This window comes from Tursiops truncatus, chromosome X (genome assembly GCF_011762595.2).
Source record: "Tursiops truncatus isolate mTurTru1 chromosome X, mTurTru1.mat.Y, whole genome shotgun sequence".
Classification (NCBI taxonomy): Eukaryota; Metazoa; Chordata; class Mammalia; order Artiodactyla; family Delphinidae; genus Tursiops; species Tursiops truncatus.
Window position 1 is genome coordinate 96735820 of NC_047055.1, and position 17687 is coordinate 96753506.

General features: G+C 38.2%; 1 protein-coding gene across 3 annotated transcripts in view; it reads left to right on the forward strand.

Moving 5' to 3' along the window:
* The window catches only part of PRRG1 (proline rich and Gla domain 1), a 129566-nt gene that overhangs the window by 30016 nt on the left and 81863 nt on the right, over positions 1 to 17687 (forward strand). Inside the window, exon 1 of one of the 3 annotated variants that reach the window (XM_073799240.1) lies at positions 12170 to 12194. The exons of the other annotated variants lie outside the window; for them this stretch is intronic. The gene's annotated coding sequence lies outside the window, so the exon portion shown is untranslated. Of the gene's footprint in view, positions 1 to 12169; positions 12195 to 17687 lie in introns of those variants that run through there. 3 annotated transcript variants of the gene reach the window in all.

The window sequence follows — 17687 nt, forward strand, 5'->3', positions numbered from 1 at the left end:
GAGGTAGATGAATGCTTCAGTTCAACGGGTGGTAAGGGGCTGTATTTTCACGGGACTTTCCTTGTGTTTCACAGTGTCTGTGTGATAAGAAGGACAGGAAGAAAATCTGTTTTAGAATAAACTGCATGAGGTGTTAGAATCCTATAATGCTTATTATGAAGTTTGGTGAAATGCTTTTCCAAAGAGAATTTTCTCCTCAAATTAGTAGCTATCAATAAATTGGTATGTGGGAGGAACCTTCCTTAAGATTGGTGTTCCTTGGTAGCTAAAGCAAGACGTTGCAGACATTTCAGAAGCAGTTTCCAAGGAAGTGAATAGATGGTGAGGTAATTTTCTTTAGTACTTGTATCCTGATAGTCTCCAGAGGCTTTGAAGCTGTGAGTTACAAAATAGACTGATTTGATCTCCTGGGGATATTTGCCAGCTTCATAATTGCACCGAGATTTTTAATGAAAACAAGTGACAACACGATGTCTTTCCCTTTGTTCTAGGAGGGAGGCGATTCCTCGGTGATAAGGAACAAAGTGTAGGTTTTAGTTTGGAAGACTTGGAAAACCAGACTTCTTATAGGCCAAACACAGCAGTATATCTGTGATACAGTTATGCAGCCACCAAGTTGTGACTACTTGTTTTATTGAGATAGCCTTGACAAAAGTCAATTAGACTAAGCAACATGAAGGCAGGTTTTATGTTATTTTGGTAATCAGACTCCTGGCACGACGCTTGGCTGTGGTAGACCCTGTTACATTTTTGTTAGAAGAATGGGAAGTCTATTGTGTTGCAGTGTCCTAGGTTGCTTGACGTGTAGACTTTCCCTCCTGCCCCTGGCAAACAAGTCATTTTTCAGGACTCTCAAGTGTTGCCTGGTCTGTGAAGACTTCATATCTTTTCTGGTTACCACTAACCTGACCATTCTTCCCTTAATGTATCCTTTACTTCCTTTATAGCATCTATGACATTTTAATTTCATTTTTGAAGTGTATCTGCCTCTTTATACCACAGTGAGGAGCTCAATTACAGTTTGTTTGTTTACCCTTGGTATATTAGTAGGAATGAGTTTGGCTGCAATTAGCAGAAATGCAATTAATAGAGGCTTAGATAAGAGTGTAGTTATCTCACAAAATTAGTTTGGAGGTAAGCAGTTCAGGGTGGATGTCTTCAAGGACACATACCTTTCTGTTTTTCCAACCCATTAAGTTTAGCATGTGGTTCTCATTCGCATTATTGTACGATGGCTATACTCCAGACCTCACATCCGTATTCCATGCAGGAAGAAAGAGGGCAAATGGCAGAAGGGTTTGCAGAGGTATGTCGTCTTGAAAACAAGACTCTTCCCTTACATCACATTGGCTAGAACTGGGTCACATGTACACCCTTAGTTACAAGGGAGTCTGAGAACTTTTCCAGCCCTCCTCCTACAGAAAGGCTGGGGGGCAAAGGCATTGTGGATGGCATTTGTGTAGGTAGTCTACAGTTTCCTGTTGATGATTGGGGTCTCCCTCAAAAATGTCCTGGCACATGTCCAACCAATTATGTCACATATTGAGCATATTTTAGTAGTACGCTTACCATTTTAAATCTCAAGAACAAAATCTGTTTCTTTGCTATTTCTTCAGATTCTTTGCATCTATTTTAAAAGTGTGGTCTGGCTCTTGGTTTCAAATTAAACTTACTTTGGCCATTTTCAAGATGAAGGTTATGGTCAGAGATGGAAATAAGCAGTAGTACAAGAGAATGTGGTTCTAGGAACTTGGCCCCAGCAGTATGGAAACCATTTCCCTGTAAGTGATGGACTCCATAAATAGTCTCTCTGCTTCCTAGGGTTCTGTGATTTCTAGATGTCCTTCAATTCCTTTTTCCTTTTATGAATTGCATTTGACAGAGGGAGGGGATGCAGCACTTAATGGGTCCCCTTATTTGTAGTGTGAGTATATTTAATTTCTGTATCAACACATAGTTTCTGGGTGTCCTCTTTAAACTGGTTGGAATGAAGCTGAGGGCATCTGGGAACCCTTAGGACCCTCTACTCCTTGTTGCTGCTGCCCCCACTCCTATTCTCTACTGCCTTCTTAGGGCACTCCTTCCTGTGATTCGTGACTTTATTTGCATTCCTTATTGTGTTCTCTAGATAGTTGTGAATTGTAATGTCTCTTTCTTTATCCAAATATATGTTTTTTTCAGCCATAAATTCCCTTGTCCTTACTTACGGCAGCAACAGGGAAACACTACAGTCATATCTATTAGACAAATCCCTTTCCTCAGAGACCAAGCTTTCCTCCACAGTCCTTCCCTTTAGTTGTTCTAGGAAAGGCAGGAGGTTTTCTGGAGGTTTTCTGAAGCAGTTTTTAAGTTGCTTCTAGGAAATTTATATCCATTTTGGTAGTGGACAAATTTTTTTCCTTCGAAGGCCACATATATAAGGAGGAAGAGATCAAATAAGGGCCACACATGTAAAGATCCTACTTAGAAGGTAGTTCTTTTGGGTAGAAGTTTTATTTTTGAGAGAAAATGTTCTTCATCCATGCTTTTGCAATTAAAAACAGAGCATAAATGCCCCAAAAGAGCAGAGAGCACAAAATTTTAACCAAAAGCTATAGGTTCATAAAAGAAGAAATACAGCTAGCTCATATATACATTATATATAATCTGTTCAACCTGATTGTGATCAAGGAATTGTAAACTAAAGCAATGAGATACCATTTTTCATCTATACAATTCACAAATTTGAAAAACAAAATGCTCATACTCATTGTTGACAAGTGTGAGAAATAGTCTTTAAATGTTTTTTTTTTTTAATTATAAAAGGTTAGGCATACTGAAAAGTAGAGAAGCCAGTATGATGAAAACTTCTATGTCTACTATTTTATTTATTTCGAATCTTTTTTTAAAGGCCTAATCCTCCCTAATCTGGTTCTCTTTCTTCCTCCCTCCTTCCTTCACTGTCAACCTCCCTAAAGCCAACCTGAGACAGCCACTTTCTGTAAACAAGCATTCTCGTATACTGGTGGTAAAAATGAAATTGCTTTAAACTTTCTGGAGGGCAAGTTAGCAATATGTATCAATCAACCTAGGAATCTCAGAAAACAATAAGATGTGCATAAAAATATAGGTGGGTACATATCAACATTATTTATAATAAAGAAACAGAACCATCCTAAATGAACACCAGTAAAGCACTGGTTACATAAATGATAACTATTCATACAGTGGATTATGAAGTAGTGATGAAAATTTATGTGTGTTCCAAGTTGTCTGCCCTATGTATATATCATTGAGTAGAAAATATTTCCCATACATGTCATGCAAGAATCGGTAGTCAGTGCAATGGTAAAACATAAAATTTGGTTTTGTGTTATGAACAGTTAAAGTAGAAAAAGAAAGGTAAAGGGGAAAATGGAAAATTAAAAGATTGGTTGAGTTTATAATGAAAGAAAGTGAAGTCGGCAGCTGGTTTGTTTAGGCTGTTCAGGGGTCTTGGTGTCTTAGCCATCAGTTATTGCGTGTTTTTTCTCTGTGTCACCTGGGTGCAGAAAGGCCAAGTGATGGCTTCATCCCTCAAGCAGCTTGTGATCTGGGGGAGATAATACACAGAAAATTGGTGAACAAACAAGAGAGAGTAATATTTGACAAATGAGTACTACAGATTTGAATGCTATAGAAATTCGGAGGACAGAGAGATTATGTCCTGCTGGGCTGATAGAGATGCATTTCTAAGGAGGCAGGAAATTATACTGTCATTAATAATGACTTTTGGATTCAAATATGCCAAAAGGAAGGGACATCATATTTAAATGAAGGGGAACGGTATGAACAAAGGCTTGGAAGTGGGAAAGTATATAGTATTTGTAGACAGCTGGCTTGACTTGATTTGTAGGATTCTTGTTGGAGTGGAAAAACAATTAACAGGGACCAGTACTCAGCCTAGAATGTCACCCTTGTCTTCAGACCTCTGATGCAGCTTTGCATGTAGTTGTGTTTGTTGCTTTTAATTGCAAGTCGCAAAAATGTCAGTTTTAGTATTCGAAAATCCACTGTAGGACATATGGAATTAAGCTGAGAGCTGAAAATTTTCCATTCTTGGTTCACTACTATAGTGGGGACAGCATTAGAGTGAGAAGCAGATCTAGGATGTGCTACAGGGTCTACCAAGCAGCAACTCTGCAGCGTTTGGTTACAACCAAACCAAGCCTTGGTTTCCTCATCTGTAAGACAAATATGATATTATTCACCTTACTGAATTCATAGGGTTTCTAATGTGCAGATCAAGTAAAATGATATAAAGATTCTTCTTGACGCAGTGTTGGAAGGGCAAAAAAAATCTTCAGACAGAACCCCCTCTGTACCCTCTGCTCCCTCAACCTCAACTCTGATGAAAAGGTATGTAACTAAGGGAAATAAAGGATTTATAGAGAAATTTGCAGCCACCTGAAAATTGAGTACTGACATGACAATAGTCCAGAAAAATGTTCCCCCACCCAATACCAGAATACTTAGTGCGTTGTCCCCAGACAGTTGGACTCCAGTATAGATTTGGGGGTTGCTTTTCAGCCATGATTATATTGTAACAAACATCCTCTTTTGTTTTGGCCAGTTGGTCCCAGGGCTGTACTGATTTGGTAAACTCACTTGACAGGCATTCACAATGTATTTCCGAGGTGTAGTAATTCTGAGGGACCCAAGGCTACCCCCAGATGAACTATAGTCCCTCATCCTTAATTATTTAGTGTAGAATGATATTCTGAATTCTCTTGGCCCTTGGGTTTGCTTATCGGCATTTTTTCCAGGGCTGCCACTCTTTTTTGGCTAAGGGCCAGCAGAGTGAGTCAGATCATTTAGGATTTGTTTATAGAGTGGCCATCAGGATATTTGTCAGAATCAGCCAGGTGCAGTGAGTTTCCTTTGGCATGGGCATTCCTCTGGGCCTGGTGTGTTTTTGATTGTATCTAGGAAGTTTTAGGAAGCCATTTGAGTGGGTCCATTTCTAAATATATTATACAAATGTAGAGTACACTGCTTCTGTGCTATCTTGCCATTGGCCTACTTATAACAAAGAAACTATTGAAATTGTGTTGTAAAGTGCCTTGTACTAGGGACTTCCCTGGCGCTCCAGCACTTGAGACTCTGTGCTTCTGTTGCAAGGGGGCACCGGTTCAATCTCTGGTCGGGAAACTAAGATACCACATGCCATGTGGTGCAGCCAAAAAGTTCAAGACAAAACAAAACAAAACCTTATAGTATTTACCATATGGATGTTGAAGATATTGTTCATTACAGTATGACACTTGGGATAATTTTTCTCTCTAATCTCAAAATCATAAGTGATAAGCCTTCTAGGCAATTGGTTTGTTTTTATGGTAGGAATGCCATGGCTTATGTAACTAATAGTGTTTTTCTCTTGGCATTAGCTACTAAGAGGTTTATCTCTTTCTTTAACAAAGACACAGAACCTTTCAGCAAGTTTTTTGTATGCAAATCTTAGTTCTCTCTCTTGAGGCTATATTATCCTGAAACTCTTCTATTCTTGATTTTTCCCTTTGTCACATTTTCCTCAAATGCTTTTTGTTTTTTAATTTTATTTTATCTTCTTTTATTATCTGATTTTATATAGATCATCTTTAATTCTTTCCAGAACTAGGTAGGGTATGAGTAAATAAAATTAATTTGATACTGAAATGTTAAGTTTAATGTGTTGAAATGGTGTCTGGTATTTATTATGACTTGGTGGTGATGTAGGATGCCAACGTAGGTGATCTACTGAAGTATATAACAATTGAACTTTTAGATAAGATAGCATGAGAGGTAAAGCAACAAATGATCATATGCCTACAATAACCCCTGCAGTGAATACCTCAAGGTATGCACAAGTTATATCTGCCCTTTCCTGTCAAGCTTCTCAAGTCTCAGTTCATTTCACCAGGAAGCCTTATATAGAAGAGGAAACCCAGTTCCAGATATTTCTCACAATTCACTAAGTAACAAGAACAAAGGAGTAGCACAGTGCACATTCCTTGATCAAGATCAATTCTCCCGGGCTTCCCTGGTGGCTCAGTGGTTGAGAGTCCACCTGCCGATGCAGGGGACACGGGGTCGTGCCCCGGTCTGGGAAGATTCCACATGCTGCAGAGCGGCTGGGCCCGTGAGCCATGGCCGCTGAGCCTGCGCGTCCGGAGCCTGTGCTCCGCAACGGGAGAGGCCACAACAGTAAGAGGCCCGCGTACCTCAAAAAAAAAAAAAAAAAAGATCAATTCTCCCATACCCACCCTATATGATCCAACTCTTTCATTGCCATATCATCTCTGTTTTAGCATGGGAAAACTCCAATTTTTGTAGTCTATTTCAGCTAAGTATTAAGAAGCAAGCTGATTAAATTAATTTACACATGTGTGAAGAGTCGATAACTGCCTCTGATTTTCCTAGTAATATATGCTGGTTTGCCACAAAGGATAAGATAGCTCTATCTCTACATAATCTAAATCCAGTTTCTCCCATTTATCTGTCCCAAGGCAGTAATCAGAAGTGAGAATAACAGTTTATATTTTAAAATATACACTGCTGCATTATTTATGACAGCAAAAAATAGAATCAGTTCTTAATGGCTGCATAAATTTTTATTGTATGAATGTAACAGAGTTTCTTTTATTTGTCTTTTTTTTTAACATCTTTATTGGAGTATAATTGCTTTACAATGGTGTGTTAGTTTCTGCATTATAACAAAGTGAATCAGTTATACATACACATATGTTCCCATATCTCTTCCCTCTTGTGTCTCCCTCCCTCCCACCCTTCCTATCCCACCCCTCTAGGTGGTCACAAAGCACCCAGCTGATCTCCCTGTGCTATGCGGCTGCTTCCCACTAGCTATCTATTTTACGTTTGGTAGTGTGTATATGTCCATGCTACTCTCACTTTGTCACAGCTTACCCTTCCCCCTCCCCATATCCTCAAGTCCATTCTCTAGTAGGTTTGTGTCTTTATTCCCGTCTTACCCCTAGGTTCTTCATGACCTTTTTTTTTTTCTTCTTAGATTCCATATATATGTGTTAGCATACGGTATTTGTTTTTCTCTTTCTGACTTACTTCACTCTGTATGACAGACTCTAGGTCCCTCCACCTCACTACAAATAACTCAATTTTGTTTCTTTTATGGCTGAGTAATAATCCATTGTATACATGTGCCACATCTTCTTTATCCATTCATCTGTTGATGGACACTTAGGTTGCTTCCATGCCCTGGCTATTGTAAATAGAGCTGCAGTGAACACTGTGGTACATGACACTTTTTGAATTATGGTTTTCTCAGGGTATATGCCCAGTAGTGGGATTTCTGGGTCGTATGGTAGTTCTATTTGTAGTTTTTTAAGGAACCTCCATACTGTTCTCCATAGTGGCTGTACCAATTTACATTCCCACCAACAGTGCAAGAGGGTTCCCTTTTCTCCACACCCTCTCCAGCATTTATTGTTTCTAGATTTTTTGATGATGGCCATTCTGACTGGTGTGAGATGATATCTCATTGTAGTTTTTTTGTTTTGTTTGGTTTGGTTTGGTTTGGTTTTTTCGGTACACGGGCCTCTCACTGCTGTGGCCTCTCCCGTTGTGGAGCACAGGCTCCGGACGCACAGGCTCAGCGGCCATGGCTCACGGGCCCAGCCGCTCTGCGGCATGTGGGATCTTCCCGGACCGGGGCAGTAACCCGTGTCCCCTGCATTGGCAGGCGGACTCTCAACCACTGTGCCACCAGGCAAGCCCTCATTGTGGTTTTGATTTGCATTTCTCTAATGATTAATGATGTTGAGCATTCTTTCATGTGTTTGCTGGCAATCTGTATATCTTCTTTGGAGAAATGTCTGTTTAGGTCTTCTGCCCATTTTTAGATTGGTTTTTTTGTTTGTTATTGAGCTGCATGAGCTGCTTGTAAATTTTCGAGATTAATCCTTTGTCAGTTGCTTCATTTGCAAATATTTTCTCCCATTCTGAGGGTTGTCTTTTGGTATTGTTTATGGTTTCCTTTGCTGTGCAGAAGCTTTTAAGTTTCATTAGGTCCCATTTGTTTATTTTTGTTTTTATTTCCATTTCTCTAGGAGGTGGGTCCAAAAGGATCTTGCTGTGATGTATGTCATAGAGTGTTCTGCCTATGTTTTCCTCTAAGAGTTTGATAGTTTCTGGCCTTACATTTAGGTTTTTAATCCATTTTGAACTTATTTTTGTGTATGATGTTAGGGAGTGTTCTAATCTCATACTTTTACATGTACCTGTCCAGTTTTCCCAGCACCACTTATTGAAGAGGCTGTCTTTTCTCCACTGTATATTCTTGCCTCCTTTATCAAAGATAAGGTGACGATATGTGCATGGGTTTATCTCTGGGACAAAGTTTATTTCTGAATAGTAGAACATTTAGGGAATGATTAAATTATGGTACATGAATATAATGTAACCATCAAGAATCATGTTTATGAAATATTTTATTTCATAGGAAGATTATTATGTATGAATGAAAAACGTTGGACACAAAATGGAGTATCATATGAGCTCAATTTGTTAAAATACAATATTTTATTTTTTCAATAAATTTTTTATTCAGTAAATTTTGCATGTCTAGTGTGTGTCAAGTAGAATGATGAGTGTGAGGGTATAGAATCAAACAAGATATGCATGATCCCTGCCAGCATTAAACAAAATAGGGCATGATTATGAAATTAAATCTCCCTTTGGGGATTGGTGATTTGTAGTCAAATGTGATTAAGCTCATTTTCTAGTTTGTGGATTCTCCAGGACCTTGGTTTCATTTCTCTTCTGCTTTTTGTCTGGGAATTCATAGCTCTCCAGTTCAATTAGATTGAGTGGTAGAATTTAAAAATAATAGCAACAGACAGTTCAAGCCTAACATTCCGCATCATCTTGAGATTTTTATTTTTTTTAACCTATGTGGTCAGTGCTGCCCAGTGGCATCAGTATAATAGCTTCTTCTAGAAATCTATCCTTGTGAGTTTGTGTGGGCTACTTCTGCAGGAGAAGATACTAGTTTGCAAAGGAAAAAAACATTTTTTTAGTTTTACCTGACACGAGCCTTTATAGAATGTGATTCTTATTGTTGGGTCGCATTACGAACTTAATTTTGTTCTCGAGACAAATTTCCTTTAAAAAAATTTGAATGATGCTTATAGGAAATGGACCTTTACTCAGAAATAGTTTTTATTGAAGAAGGTATAAATGTTACTTATTTAGGAAAGTCATCCTGCAAAATAAACCTTCTTTAGAATTGAGGTTAATGTTTTAATTTAATGTTTAATGGACTATGTCAAACCATTAAATTTTGGTTCTCCCAGTAGCTTTACTGTAATATCCTTGAACATATTCACTACAGTGATACACTTTGTTAAATAGTGATGCAACTTATTACATGTCATAGAAAGAGCTCTTCCTTCTAAAGCCTTAGAGGTATATCAGATTTGTTCGATATACTATTTGTTATGATATTTCAATGCCATTTTTGTCATGTGCATACACAGTAGGATAGTGGGAATGTTAAAAATGTGAGAACGGATTTTTTTTCTTGTTGAATTGTAAATGTTGAGCTCTTGAAGTTATTTAGTATATCTGACCTCATTTATTTAAAAAAATTGTAAACCTGAATTACTTATATGATCACATTTAAAGCACCAGTATTGTTGCATTTAGGGCTAAGATTTTGTGCTGTGGTTTGCCTAAGGTAATACAACCAAAGCCACATTGTTTGTTCTTCTACTTTTTCACTCACACATGGTGTCCATTATGCATTGATCTTGTCCAGCAGTATTAACTTTCTTTAACTGATTGTTCTGCTATCTGAAGAGTTGTATTAAAATTTAATCAGTAAACTAAAAATAAGCAGCTAATGCCATAGTGCATTTTGGTAACTCATAAAAGAGAAGAAGAAAGTGAAACCTAATGTGGGCCTGTGAGGTTAAAGGAAGGTGAGTATGTATTTATTGGCTATTCAAAGATATATGTAAATTACAATTTTTTCTCTCTGAGAAGTGTAATGTAATGGGACCACACTTGTAGGTGATACACTTTTCCACTTGCAGATATTTACTGTTTTCCCTACTAGCACTAAACTGCTCTGAATTATATAGCACTATATAATAGGGGTAAAGCCCATCTGTGCCCCTTGTTTTCCTCAGAAAAGCTTTTCTGGACAGTGACTATGGCTAACATGGTTCTTGAGTTATGTCCTGTGTGTGCTGCACTTCCCATCCGCCAAAACGAAGCGAATCCTACCCACATGCATCATCTTCATAGTAGCCTCTCCCTTTTTGTCTCATTTCCACGTTGAAGGTTCTTTCTGACTTACTGCTTTTCTTGCTTCTCTTTTCAAAACATTTCTAGATTTAGAAGAGGTACCTAACCATATTCCTGCTGTTAGTTCTAACTTTCCTTTTATTTTTGATGGCTCTCTTCTGCTCAAAGGTACTTGTTTTCACAATACCACAGAGAACCTATTAGTTTAGAAAATTATGGCATTTTGCTCATCTTAAAAGTAATATTTGCTTAAATGGGCAAAAGATTTGAATCAGGCACTTCACATAAGATGTCCAAATGGCCAAGTAATGTTCAAAAAGGTGTTCAGCTTCATCACTCATCAGGAAAATATGATATGATACCATTAACACCCACCAGAGTAGGAAAGATGAAAAAGACAATACCAAGAGTCTGTGAAAATGTGGAGTAACTGGAACTCTGCTCTAGTGCTGCTGATAGTGTTTATTGGTCCAACCACACTGGAAGAGTGTTGATCGGGTAATGAGTGGAGCTGAATATAGGCATGCCTATGAACCCATTAATTCCATTTTTAGGCATAGACGCAGAAACAGTTACATACATTCATAAAAAAACAGGTACAAGAATGTTCATAGCACTATTTGTAGTAGACCTAAACTTGAGAAAACCCAAATGTCCATCAGTAGTAAAATGAATACATTAACGGGGATATATACCTATCATGGAATTGGTAGTGAGAATGAATGAACCATAACTACATGGAACAATATGGATGAATCTTATAAACATTATGTTGAGCAGAAGAAGCTAGATCCAGAAGAGTATACACTGTGATTCTACTTATATGAAGTTCAAAAACACTCAAACTTCATCTATGATGTAAGAAATCAGGCTGGTGGCTACCCTTGCTGTGAGGTAGTGACTAGACAGGAGGGGGGGTTGGGGGGGCTTCTTGGGTGCCAGTATTCTGTTTGGTGTTCTGGTCTGGGCACTGGTTACATGGGTTGTGCTCACTTTATGAAAATTCAACAAGGAATATACTTACGATTTGTACACTTTTATGTATGTATGCTTTATTTTAATAATATTTTATATAAACAAATAATAAGTACTGTATTATTTATCTACTGCTACATAACAAATTACCCCAAAACTTAGCAGTTTAAAATAATAATTATCTCCCACAGTTTCTGAGAGTTAATGATCCAGCAGTAGCTAAGCTGGGTGGTTTTAGCTCAGGGTCTTTCACAAGGTTGCTAACAACATGTCAGCTGGGACCTGCAGTCATGTGACACCTCGAATGGGGCTGGAGGATCTGCTTCAAGGTGGCTCAGTCACCTACCTGTTGACAGAGGCCTCACTGAAAGCTCCTTATATTACCACAGACTGGGAAAAAGGAAAACCCCACAGATAACATTTATTTGCACATTTATTTATTTATATACCTATATGTGTGTATAATGTTTTTACACGTTTAAATGTATTTAATGAATTATAATGAATACTGTCATAATTTTTTTCTCCACTCAATACATTGTGGGCATCCATTTTTTTATGACTGGCTCATCTGTAGATCTATTTCATCATTTTTGCATATAGTTTTACTGAGGTATAATCGACATACAGTTGACATACATGCACATAATTAAAGTGTACAACTGGATAATTTTTTGTGCATGTATACACCCATGAAACTGTCATCACAATCAAGATAATGAGTAACTTCTCACCCCAAAAAGTTTCCTCCTGTCTCTTTATCATAATCCCTCCTCTCATTCTTTTTAATGGCTGAAAAGTTTTATTTACATATGTAAAGCATCTTTAAAATCCACACTTAGGTATGCTCACAGGTAGCTCAATCTGATTTTTTGTTTAAATTGTAGAACTCTCACCCCATTTGGAGGAAGAAATCCCCCTCTCCCAGTCAAGAGCACGTAAGCCAGATTGCCTGGGTTAGAATTTGAGCTCTGCCACTTTGCACACTGTATGACCTTTGACAAATTGCTTAATTATTCTGCATCAGATTCCTTATCTGTACCTCTCTTGCTAATGCTAGTACTATACCTAACTCATAAGATAACAAAGATTAAAGGAATTAGTATACATAATGATCTGATGACAAAGCACTATGTTATTGTCTTCTGTTGTTATTGTTCTCGTGGGTTGCTATGCTAAAAGCCTGGGTTCTCAGTTTCTCCTGATGATATTAAAGCTGTGAGTTGATAGTGTCCTACCTTCAAATATATTACTGGCACCTACTTCTTCCTTTCACTCCTATTTCTTCTGTATCACCTCCCTCTGAGCTCCTTACTAAAGATGAGGAAAGGTATGTATTTAATGCCAGGCTCTTTTGGTATTTAGGTGATGTCTTAGGGACATTTAATTTGCTGAGAGATACCCAAAATAGGATGCTTTAAAAATCCCAAGACCTTATGAGTCAAGATGTCAGAATGCCACGTGCATTTCTACCTTAAATGTTGTTAGTGGTCACTTTGATAGTAGTGGTTATACATGTACAATAATTATTCCTTGAATATATACTAAGTATATATCCTGTGAAAGATCCAAAGAATTAAGATATTTTTTGTCCTTGGGAGGCTTACTATCAACTTGAAGAAATAAGATTATGTTTTGAAGTAGTGAGTGTGGAAAGACTGGGATCAGGTATTAGAGATACAGCAAAGGAAGAGTGAATATGTCTTACTGATTGTTTATGTTAGATTGAGCCGAGGATACTGCCACTGCTGTAAACCATGTAACAGGGGTGTGTTTTACTACTTCCCCTAAACTGGAAACAACCCAAATTTCCATCAGTGATAGAATGAATAAATAAATAGGAATGTATAACTAATAGGGAGTGGGTAGTGAGGATGAATGTACTACAACCACATGCAACAGTATAGATGTTCACAAACACGAAGTTGAGTGGAAGAAGCTAACTCCCAAAGTATACACTATGATTCCATTTAAATGAAGATCAAAAAACACGCAAAACTCATTTGTGGTGTAAGAAATCAGGTTAGCAGTTACAGGTGCCTACCCCTCCACCCCCACTTTCCTCATCTTGCTAATTCAGAGTACTGGGCTTGCCCTGATCACCGTAACCACCATTACCACCATCACCTCCAAGGAGTGATCGGGGCTCTGTTCTTCAGGATTTATGGTCCAGGGGAGTTGCAGAGTGGGCTATCTACATGGCACATTGGATGGGGACTGAATAAAGCCTCAGACATAGGTAGGCATCCTTCTAGCAGGGAGGTCGTCAGCAAGGGGATGAGCACCATCCGAGAGAAGCCCTCACCGTGCACCACCAGGAAAGATTCTGTCCATATGCTTGCACTTGTGGTCTTTTGATGCTAAAACCACTCCTAAGGGACTCTTGGGCATTCAAGTAATGCCCCTCACTAAAATGGCCCAGCGTTACTCACCTGTTTGGTCCCTGCAGATCTGGCCCTTCTGTCCTATGGCCCACTGACTTCTCCCTTTAACCTAAGGGAGCCTTTCTAGCCTGGGATGGGGGAATGAATGGATGGGATTGGAGGGGGAACCCATGCTCTCGTTACATTCTTCAGTCATATTGTCTGCTGTACCTTGGAAGACAAAGTTAGGAATTTTTTTTTCTCTTTTTCTGACCCAAGCTTATCTTTCATTTGAAGCAGTGAGCACAGAATGGCTTAGCTACTTGTGGAGGCAGTAGTAGGTAAGGGTGAAAGAAAAGGAAAAAAATGAACTCTTGGGAGAAATAAAACTTTAAATACCTTAAAATGTCAATCCCACAACACTTGGGTTGAATGAGATAATGATGATATCAATAATATAGTTATGGAATTTAGAGGGGAAGCTATTTTATATATGTGGTGGAGAAAATACTTGGTTTTAGATCTGTGATGTTTCAGGTGGTGGCACGATATCCAGGTGTAGATTTCTCTGAGGCATTTGGAATTATGGAAGTTAGGGGAAAGGTCAAGGCTGGATATATGGCTTTGTATTTTATTGGGGTGGAAGTGATAATTGAAACATTACTGTGGATGAAATAAATGGTTTCTGTTAGGAAATACCGGTGACTTCATCGTGTGATTTATAGGGCATCTAGATTACTTGATGTAAGTTGTGATGACTTCTTTTTATTCACTGAGGTACTTCTATAGCATTAGCATGATTTATTTAGATAGCTACACCATTGTCTTTAATATTTTATTCTGTACTTGAAATATAAGTCCCACTATCATATAAAATTAATATCTCTAACTTAAAAGTTATTAGAGAATTTTCTAACTGTTGTTATTGATAGTGCTAGATCTTTATATTTCAATAATATTTATCCTGGGCCTACTTGTATGTCTTTTGACTTGTTGATTTATGGAAATTCAGTAGGCCATTTCACAGTATAATCCTGGGGTTGGCAAATAATGGCTTGCTTCCTGTTTTGTGTGGCCCGTGAACTGAGAATCGTTTTTACATTTTTAAACGGTTGAAAAATTTTAAAAGGAAATTTTATGACACGTGAAAAATGATACAGAGTTCTAATTTCAGTATCCATAAATAAAGTTTTATTAGAACACAGACACACACAAATGCATTTCTGTGCTTGCTTTTGTGCTACAACAAAATCGAATCATTGTAGCAGAGACCAATTGGCCTGCAAAGCTCGAAATACATACTCTCTGGCCCTTTACGGAAAAAGTTTGCTGACCCCTGGTATACACCACCAACAGTTGTGTCATTGATAAACTACTAAAAGACAAGTATTCAGAAAGAAGTGCTTGTTTACACAGATAGTCATTTTAATCCCGTCTTCCTTTCCTGCTTTATTTTTTTATCCTTTGTATGCACCACTGTTTATCACGATTTAGTATGCTATATGTTTTGCTTGTTTCAGTAAACAAGCACAGGTTTCCATCTAGGTTGTAACTTTCATGAGGGCAGGGATTTTTGTCTTTTTTATTTACTGCTGTCTCCCCAGTACCTAGGCATGTGGTAGAAACACAATATTTATTTGAGTAGTCACATAGGATATATTTGCGGAATTGAAGAAATGATTGTGCTGAATTGGCTACGTATTACTCTACCCAAATCTGAGGATAACTGGAGAACAGGCCGAAACAAAGCCTTTATGTCAGTTATTATATTTATACATTGAGGTCGACAGGCCTAGTGAAGTGAGTGGCGTGGAGTAAGTACCCAAAGGTTAGAGTAGTTGAAGAATTAAGCAAGCTCTTTAGGAATAGGTTGTTTTATGAATGCAGGGGTATTGTTTAGCGGTGTTCCACTACATTTAGAATCCAAACTATTTTTCAACCAGTAAATCCTTGTATGATTTGACTGTTTATCTCTTTCTCCAACCTCTTCTCTCTTGCTTGCCATGCTGAAGCCATACTGAGCTTCTTTAAATTCCCTTAATAACATAAGTTCCTTTATGTATAGGTTTTTTTGTAATATTTATTTATTTTATTATTTATTTATTTGTTTGTGCTGGGTCTTAGTTGCAGCAGGTGGGCTCCTTAGCTGTGGCATGTGAACTCTTATCCACTGCACCACCAATGAAGTCCCAATGTATGGGGTTTTTTTTGTTTGTTTTGTTTTTTAACTATTATGGCCCCTTATAGATTCTAAGGTCTATTAAGGCAGGGATCAAGTCTGTCTTATTCACCATCAAGTCTGCAGTGCTTACCAAATTTCTGACGTTTAGTAAGCAGTAAGTAAATATTTGTTGAATGACTACATACATGATTTAAAGAGCGCTAGACTTGGTGTCAGAACCCCTAGGTTAAAACCCTGTGGAATGTGTTCTGAATCTTAATCTGGATGCCAGTTAGACAGGTGTGTTTGTGAAGTCATTGAGCTGTACATTTCCGAGCAGTTTTGATGCAGATGTGTTGATGAGTTAAAGACAATTCTGGGATGCCCCTGCTTACTGATGATGTGAACATGAGTGAGTCAATTTCTTTGAAATTTAGTTTTATCAGTTATCAAGATATATTGTTGTACCTATCTCATAAGGTTGTTGTGAGCACTGATAAGATGATGTATGTGAAATGGTCTTAACCGTTGTAGATATTCATCATATACCAGTTGAATCTTCATTATTTGAAGGATGTGGAAGTGGAGAAGGTACAGAGAGGAAGCTCTGAGAAACCTAGTAGAATAAGCCCATCTCTCACAGAAGGGCCCTTAGGCAGCTGAAGAGAGCTGGGGCTTTAAGAGACACCATTAGGAGACAATGGACTTCATCTGTCTCTGGAGTATGCCACAGGGCCCTTAGGCCCTCTTACTCTTAAAAATTGGAAGGACTTTGGGGCTTGGGGAAGAGCAGGAGACTAGGACTGGCAAAGCCTTTAGTAAGGTGGCCAGAAATTAATGCAAGTGCATATCTGTGTCTTCCACAGTGGAGGACAATGAAGTGATTGACCTACCTAATCAACCATGAGAGAGCCATGTGGCTAAAAAATAAAACCATCATTGAAGTGCTTCTCTACAAATTAAAATGTACCCTGCAGTGTTTCAGAACTAATAAAGAGCTAGATATAATTGAATCGCAGAGGATTACTGGAAGAAGAATCACTACTGGGATTAGGAGTTTCCAGGCTGTGATTGTCACTGAAAGGCTGGGAGGAGAGAGGCAAGCGTGTAAGGACGTCAAAAACGGCGAAGGAGGCTCTTAAAGAACTGAGGGCACACATTTCAAACTTAAATAGGACATGCAACTGAAGCTAAAACTGTAAAATCAAATTTTATTTTTAAAAATTCAGGTCATAAAATATATATTATTCTACCCTCTGTCTTAAGTAGTAATATTTACACTTAATGTAGTGAACCAGATTGACCACCAGAACTACATTGAACCAAGACATTTTGGGAAAAGGAAGTCTTTGTTATGATCCTCACAGGTCCTACTCACTGTTTATTTATTGTTATCAAGAACTGTTCTAGCTGTTCTCATTTAATCTTCCCTCAAAGTCTGTGAAATCAGGGCTACCAATAATAACTCCATTATGGATGGAGAAACTGAGACTTAGAGAGTTAAATAACTTGCACAAGGCCACATAGCTAGTGATTGGCAAGGCAGGCCTCAAACCCTGGTACATGTGGTGGCAAAGCCCACACTCTGACCTGGTGGGGGAGCTTTTGTCGGGATGTACGTAACCTGCCATTATTTAAGAGGCCACCGTTCTGGAAATTTGCTCAGTACCAGCATGCCTTCCGTATATAAGAAATTCACACCACAGAGAAGAAATCCTAAAAACCTGTAGACTGATGAATGTTACTTGAATGTACTGGAAGACAGTAGCATCCGTAACGTTGTTACTGGATTGTAAGCTCCAAAAAAGCAGAGAATTTGTCTCTCTTTTGTTTACCATGTTTCTCTGAAGCAGGGTTTCTCAACTTTGACACTGGTGACATCTTGGACCAGGTAATTCTTTGTTGTA